Genomic DNA, 6,424 nt, shown 5'->3' on the forward strand with positions numbered 1-6,424 from the left:
CTATAATTCATTATTAAAATGCTCATTATTATGATTTACTAAACTGTATTACAATAAACATTTCCACTTTCTTTAGAAGATTTCAGATATTATTATTATTCAATTCAATTCAATTTTATTATGCTTCAAATGCCATCAAGGGCCAATAACTGCTTAGAATAACATTCAAAGATACACTAAAAAATTAAAAAAACCAAACAAACAAACCATGAATATATACAATATAAATATATAAATGAATTTCCAACAATTTGTGAACAAGGTTGAAAGAAGCAGAAGAAGGCAAGTAGACGGGAAGACAATCTCTAAAAATAAAAATTTCAGCTCACGGATCTAGAATTTTTATTTTTTTTTTTTTTTGCCCAAGAGGGGTCAGGACCCCACTGACTCCCTCCAGATCTGCCAATGTAGCAGGGAAATGGAATCAGAGGTAAAGGAGTGTTAAGATATTTCAAGATAGATAGTTTCCGGATGTAGGTTTTGTAAGTTGTGATGATTTGTGAATGCCATTTAACTTCATTAGATAAATACACACTTTGGTTTATATTTTCAAGGTTAAATAAAATATTTTACTTTTTTCTGTATCATTGCAGTGAATGAACTCCACTGTGTTGTGTATAAAACATTACTTGTGTGCATTCAAGGTTTAAATTGTCCCATGCCAGTGAACTATGGACGCCAAATTGTAGTAATCCAACATTATGATGTTTAAAACAAACTAAACATGAATTCCTGTGGGTCTGCTAATGTCATTGCTATAATTGAATCATTCTAGGTTCTGGCACTGTCAAGATATTGTCCCTAGTGCTATTACGGTACAAATTTTTTTTTTTTTTACCTTAAAGCACAAGGCTGATTTGAAGAACATCAATTCATACCAAAAGAGTATCGAAATAAGATAAAAATACTGTAGAAACAAATACAAAATGTTTTAAATAATTTGTTGTTTTCTCCTCTGCCCCCTTACAAAAATTCTTGATCAACCCTTGGAGATGGTTATGCCACATTGTAGGAACAATCTTTCGCAATTTCATCAGCTCCTAAACTTTGGAACAGGCTAAAAAAATTGCCACTTAATCCATGAAGACAATGCAAACCTATAAATAAATACTCAAACATTATCTAATAGGACTGGAATATATAAATCCTTTGCAAATGTTTAATTCAAATATTTAAATAGTTGTTTAGGGATGCTAGGCTAGTCAAATGCTAGAATAAATAGAGATTCTAAAAATTATCTGCCACCAAGCCCCACTACTGTACCAATGGGAGGTGGGGCTTAGGTCTCTGCTGGCCACAGCTTTGTCCCTTACCTCTGAACATACTGTAGAGCACTGCTTACAAATACATTATTACTTAGTCATTATTATTATCAAATATTTTTATTGAATAATTATCTTTATCGTACTAACAAAATGTAATAATATTTCTTATTTTATTGATTACGTTATTAATTCTAAACCAAGAACAATAAACTTTAAAAAAAATTGCAGTATCGCAACAAAAATAAATCACAAAAACCAAATCATCTATCATCAGTGTGAAAAAGAAACCAGTAGCATTGTTACTACATACAAGAAAAAACAACAAAAGTACATTTCAAAACTCAAGTGTAAATATGTCAAGAACAATTGTAAATATAAAAGTAAAACATGTGTGTAAAACGTAAAGTACTAACTGTACATAACATAGTATGAGATCACTATCAGGTCAGATAAAGTAAAAATATACCTATGAGAATTCGAGGGAAATTTCTGTTTTTATAGCATAACAAATTCATAAATGCTCCATTCAGATTTCATTATAAAATTTTAAATATGTATAAAAAGGATTTAATATGATATATAATGAAATATATAACTTAAATGTGAAGCCCAAGGGGGAGAAATTTCCTTCTGCTTGATATTTTTATTGTTATTAATTTTAAATCATATTTATCATGTGCATATGTCTACTATTTATGTTAAAGTTCATATTATATTCCATGGTTTTTTGTTTTTTTTTAATAACAATTTTTTTTCTATTCATTTCCATTGCAAAAGAACATTACAAAAAAAGGAGCAAAATAAGAAAAATAATACGCTTAGAACAGTTGTTTAAGGCTTATAATAATAAAAACATGAGATTTAAAAGAAATGTAAGAATGCAAATATCGATGCAGGGAGAAGGAAGCGTAAACTGGTCCAAGTCGTTAAAGAGCTCACATGGCCACGGAGGTTAACTACTCAATGAGGGTTAATAAAAACTTAATTATTTAATTATAGTTCATCAACAGAAGTTGCAAATCTGTTTACCTGGTATTGAATGTGAAATACAGATCATATCTCTCATGATAATAGCTGTTAATTTTGTCTTTTTCCTGGCATATCACTATAAGTGTCTGGCTTGGAGTCAAAAACATTCAAACCTTTTTTTAACTTCAATCTGTGAGTACATTTACCTTTCCTTAAGTCAATGAACTGGCATAATGTGTTTTTGGAAGCACTGTAGCATGGCATTAACTCTTCAGGTTTTCAATCAAGAGGTTCTAAGTTCGAGTCTGAGGCTAATCGTTTTGTAGCGTCCTTGGGCAAGTCAGTTTTTCGTGACCATAATAAAATAATCACAAATTGATAGAAAACTGGATCAAGAGATATTTTGCAATTAATCTATTTCTCTGTGAGTAGGCGACAAAATGGATGCATGGTTGCACAAGAATGCCACCAAATCCACCCACAAACCACATTTCAGCTATCATCAATGTAGGTTACAAATTGAGGATGCAATATTTTGAGTAAAGGAAGTAACTTAAACTGGGGAGCCAGGGAATTTGGCCAGCCAAATAACAGAGCCTGAATGTAGTCCAGAATGTATGCACATAAAATGCAATATATGCTTCATTTTAATGGATTAAATTTATCTATGATCTGCCATATATCTCTTGGAACAAACTTTTGGGTAGATTCTGTTCTTTAAACCAATGCAGGAAGTCCTATGCTCACAGTATGGCCCTTGTTAACACAGTTAGTGGCGGCGCGATGCGGGGGATGGGGGAGGGGGAAGGCAAGGGGAAATTTTCTCCCCCCACTTCCCCCCAAACTTTTGCCAACTTTACTTTTTAGCCAACAACATTAATTGCTCCAATCGGTCTGCCATTTCAAGGCCAAAGCCACTTATAAACAATGCATTTAACAAACTTCACATTTGCAATAAATATACTGAGCATTTAAATAAAATAACAACCACATGGATGCATTACCCATTAATGTTGTGATTTTATAAATTATAATTGTATCTCCAGTCTGCTATGGGAAAACATATTGGGGGCCTCCCCTAAAATTTTACCTTTCCCCTCACTGCCCCCCCCCCCCAGATTTCAGACGCTGGCACCACCATTGAACACCGTATTCTATAAGTATGGTAGTTTCAGACACCTATGTAATATTATTGTTATTGTGTTTTTGGAATGTAATTTTATTTTTTATAATTAAAAACATCAAGGAAACCAACTTTCTTGCTCACAATTTTTTTGTTGTTATAATAATACAGAAAAGTATCTTGCTTTGGAAAACTGTAAAATATTTAGCAGAAGAATTTGCGCAATAACCTAAATTGTATTGTTATTTTAACACGGATTACATTATAATTTGGTTTTGATGGAATTGTTCAATTTCCTTTTATAGATTTTGTTGGATTGAAGTTGAATCCGCGCTGAATGTCTGCTTGGATCCTTCAAGGACGTTTCAAACTCTGTGGGGGTGATGGAACTCTGTGAAGAATAAAGAGTGACTGTTCTTCCGTATTGTACCCCCTCTGCCTCGGTTATGTTTTTTTTAGCTCCTCAATGCTCAACATTTCCCGACATTGCCACCGTCAATGATTGGGAGCTCTGTAGCCCCCTGGCCTCTCACTGGCAACTAAAATCCAAACATTTTTACCGGCTTACTGGAAACAAAAACAACACACTAGTAGAACAGCGCAACTGATGCATATAGTCTGTAACTCAAATTGTCTTAGTTCCTACAGATGTAATCGAGGATCTCTGCATGTTATTAAGGAATTCAGTACAGACAAAAATAAATCCTATAAATTTCTACAGGGTTATCACAAGAAATAAATCATTCAGGATTTCTTTTGCCAGAAGCAATGCCAATAATTCTGTTGAATTGTACAAAGTATTTCATGCTGAATTTCAGTATTAAAATGTTTTTCCTACTGAAATTAATTAATGAATTGCCTACATAACTTAAGAAAAATTCCAAAAATCCTGTAGTATTTCTATATTGTAGTAGGAATTACGGAGAAAGAACCTAAAGAATCAGTAGGATTACTGCTATTGTTTAATAAAAAAAAACATTTAAAAAAAAAGCAGCAAAAAAACAAAAAGAGCAAACCTGAGAATGACATCAACCAGCAACAAGGAGTTTTGACTGTACAGGGGAGACTACCATTCATGATGAGGACCATGATTAATAATAGTTTTCGAACAATTAGTTTTAACTTTTGGAATACAAAATTCACAAACTCTTCTAAGATTATATGGGACAGAAGTAGTTTCCAGTAATAAGTAATTACCAGAGTGCCAATCAAATTTAACCAGGAATACACACATGTCCCACAAACAACTTTATGCGTGGCAACAGTGTCAAAGGGATGGGGCTTTAGCAGAACAGTCCACTGTCTCTTTCTACCACGAAAGTGTTAATATATTTTTTACAAAGTGCCTGCCTGTAATATGACATACAGTAATTAAACACAAAAATAAAAGCAAAAAAAAAAAACCAAAAAAAACCAAACAGAAACAAATTTACTCTCCTGTAAAAATAATCTGATAATTTTATAGGATCTTAGAATTAGTAATAAAATAAATAAATAAATAAATATAAAAATATTTTTGTTTTATTTTATTTGAAAAATATTTAACAGCGATAGAGATCGCCCATGATAGGATATCTAAAAATGATCCCATGATCTGCTAATGCTAATGCATGATTGATTTCAGCTGGCAAATCATTCCACATTTTGAAGTTTGCTGGTGTTTAATATTTTTCTGAATCTGTTCTAGCCTTCAAAATGTTTGAAATATAGTTTATCCATATGTCTAAATTATATTTCTGCATTGTCCAAAATATATGAATCATTACAATTCAATAAAATATTGCAAACACATATAAAATAGTTCTCTGTCTGTAGCAGTTGTTATTAGATTAAGGGTATTAGATATATATTCAAGTGAATCCTCTCGCGTTTGTTGATGCACTTTAAAGCCTTGTTGCTCTATTCAATTTTCTAGATAAAATTTATCATGTCAGAGTAATGGATAAGTGGCATTGCAAGTGTTGAGGACATTTGTGGACTGACCATCAGGGCTAATAATAGTGTGCAACTGGTGGTTGGAGACATCATGCATATTTCCCTGTGGCCAAAAGCAATTTTGAGGGGAAATATTTTTTTTCTCCATGTGAATACTAATACTATTGAGGTATATACAGTCAATAACAATGTTGTCGGAAGCACAAATCAAGCATACAAACATCTTCAGATAATTATCTGAATTTATATATTTTAATTACTTTATGTTGTTTATTTTTGTAAATTTCATTGATTGTGAGCATTTCTGATAAACTAAATCATAAAATTTTTATTTCTAAAATTTAAGGAGTTTAGAATTATATAAATCCTTATTGATTGGACTAAGCCTCTAAGATAATAAACTACCACAGGTATGCCCATAAGACTGGCATTGTCTGTCTCCCTCTTTGAATAAATCCTATTCAACACCGACAGTTTTTTCCGACATTCCATCAAGTCTGGAATAAAACGGATGTTTATCTCCCAGTCTGTGTTTCCGAAGAAACATATTATGTAAGAGTTGAACGACCCATTTATGATGGATAATGGTACGAGACGTACTTTTATCATCCGCTATGGCAATTATCCCAGATGTAGAATAAGTCGGGAATAACCAACTTGGGAATAGCACATGAGCTCTTTATAATACAATTTATATTATTAAATTTGCAAGTGGTAGTTGGCTCACATGGTTCAATGCCTATCTGTCTGTTGAGCCTGACGGCAGGAATGGAAGGCGCTATTTGTTTCATTATTATGTCTGAATTGCAGTATGTCTATTGCAAAAGTCCGACCCCAAGAATTGTTTAAAATCTATTGTTGACCTTTTTTGGTGAAAGCAGTTTCCCCCCAAGGAGCCCAAAATACCCATTAGCTTGTGATCTTGTCTCGCCATCTCACTTTTGGTCGAATCAGTAACTAGTTTATGCAATTTATTTTAGTTTATGTATCATTCTGATCTCCTGTCCACACTGTCCACGCATCATAATTCCAGTGGGATTCTTGCAGTGTGGTACGACAGGATTTTCTTTTCAGGTAACAGAAAATGTAATCAATGCATTTTCCTTTTTTTTTTAAAGTTTTTGTGAACTAA

At 32.6% G+C, this 6,424-nt stretch overlaps 1 long non-coding RNA gene across 1 annotated transcript in view; it reads left to right on the plus strand.

The window, feature by feature from the left end:
• LOC117101905 overlaps positions 1 to 5,130 on the plus strand; it is a 45,139-nt gene extending 40,009 nt beyond the window's left edge. Inside the window, exon 3 of the long non-coding RNA XR_004444334.1 lies at positions 3,663 to 5,130. This is a non-coding gene — a long non-coding RNA (uncharacterized LOC117101905). The remainder of the gene's footprint in view (positions 1 to 3,662) is intronic.
• Positions 5,131 to 6,424: the final 1,294 nt, after the last annotated feature.

This window comes from Anneissia japonica, unplaced genomic scaffold (genome assembly GCF_011630105.1).
Source record: "Anneissia japonica isolate Jap-2015-1 unplaced genomic scaffold, ASM1163010v1 scaffold1005_len2656397_cov198, whole genome shotgun sequence".
Lineage (NCBI taxonomy): Eukaryota > Metazoa > Echinodermata > Crinoidea > Comatulida > Comatulidae > Anneissia > Anneissia japonica.